Genomic DNA, 1,823 nt, shown 5'->3' on the forward strand with positions numbered 1-1,823 from the left:
ATCAGCCTATTCAGATATTCTGTTCTTTTCTTCGCTGTTATTCAAGCTCAGTATAAGATATTATAATAGTCAGTTAACAGCCAAGTGAAGAATTAAAATCTAATAACCCTTTCGCAACGGCAGGTCTCGTCGCGGAATCACTCCCATAGAACGTAGCGACGTATCAAAGATGGAAGCATTACACGCATGCGGTCTTTAGTATTCAGGACCAGGTCTTTTGAAAAAAAGAAAAGAAAAATCGACTATCGTAATAACGCTTGTAATTTTTTGCGAAGGGAACTAAGCGAAACGATAGCACTTATCTTAATTCTTGTGGCCGGTGACTATAACCACCCGTAGTAGCGAAAGGGATAAAAGTAATATTCGAATACACATTCTACTATGGCGAGGAAAGCTAAAGAAACTAACTTAGATATAAGAAATTTAGTAACTCATCACTGGAAAACTGAAAAATTATATAGAGGAATTGGAAATGTCATAAACAAACGTTTTTCAACCGCCAAAAATATTATTAATTAAGGGTTTGGAGATGAAGGCAGAATTGAAGACAGATCTGAACATGGAAGGAAAAAAATTTTAAATTTATCTGAAGAACATTTTATTGTACGAAATGTGAAACAAAATCCAAGAATAAATGCCCCACAAATTAACACCGAGCTCCAGCCTTTGAGTAATAAAACTGTTTCTAATGAAACAGACCGTTGAATTTTGCGGAAGAATTCATACAATGGACGAACAGCCACAAGGAAACCATACGTTACTGCTGTAAATAGGAACAAAAAGAGTTTGGATTTTGCAAGAACAATTATTTCAAGACCTAGAGAATTTTGGAGAGATGTTACCATTTTGAGCCAAGAGTAAATTCAATATTTTGGGGCTGATGATCACAAAATTATAGCGAAAACCGAACGAAGAAATGGATCGCAAAATTATTCAAATACGGTAGTCATATTATGATTTGGGAATGTATCAATTACTACCGGGTAGGACATTTAAAATTTATGTAGGATCGGGGTGGGTGGATTGGCTAAAGTAATGTTGCGTTACTGCTTCTTAAGATACAATAAACTTATACTTATTAGCTACGAAACTAGAGACCCGCTACGGGTACGCTCGACTTTTACCTGTTAGACGCTATCTTGAAGACCGTGAAGGACTATTGCTGCCCGCGCCCTGGCACCATTATTTAAGCAGTCACTCTGTCCTTTTCCATACCCAGGCTATCCTTTTCAATCATACTTCTTTCCTACGCAACCTCGGAGGGCGCGGTACCTTTAAACACTCTGCACGCATATCTAATCTTTCACTCTAACCTAAATATTCATTGAAATCAATCCTCTTGTGCGCCGTCTCTTTCGTTCTGGGTCCAGACACTTTTGCCATTCTTCCAGGGCCGTACTTATTCCAATCCCACATTTATAACAGAAACAATAGATAAAATGGAAAACTTCAGTATGCTAAAGTATAATTTCAAGCAAAATGTTCAAAAAATTGGAAATTCTTGAAAGATTCAAATTAGATCAAGATAATGACTCGAAACACAAATCGGAAATTATTCAAGAGTAGTTACCATACCACTGTCCAAAGATCATAAATACGATACTACACAAATACAATAAATGCACCTGATCTAAATTCCATTGTGATGGTAAGGGACACATTAGATAAAAAAAATACGAAAGTATTCAATAACTAATAAAACGGAATTATACAGTAAATAACAAGAGGAATAGCATAATATAGAGGAAGAATATTTAAAAAAAACTTGTAAAATCAATGCCACATTTTCCGACGTGATAAAACAAAAAGGATACCCTACAAAA

Source organism: Eufriesea mexicana, unplaced genomic scaffold (assembly GCF_001483705.2).
Source record: "Eufriesea mexicana isolate 0111107269 unplaced genomic scaffold, ASM148370v2 scaffold2978, whole genome shotgun sequence".
Lineage (NCBI taxonomy): Eukaryota > Metazoa > Arthropoda > Insecta > Hymenoptera > Apidae > Eufriesea > Eufriesea mexicana.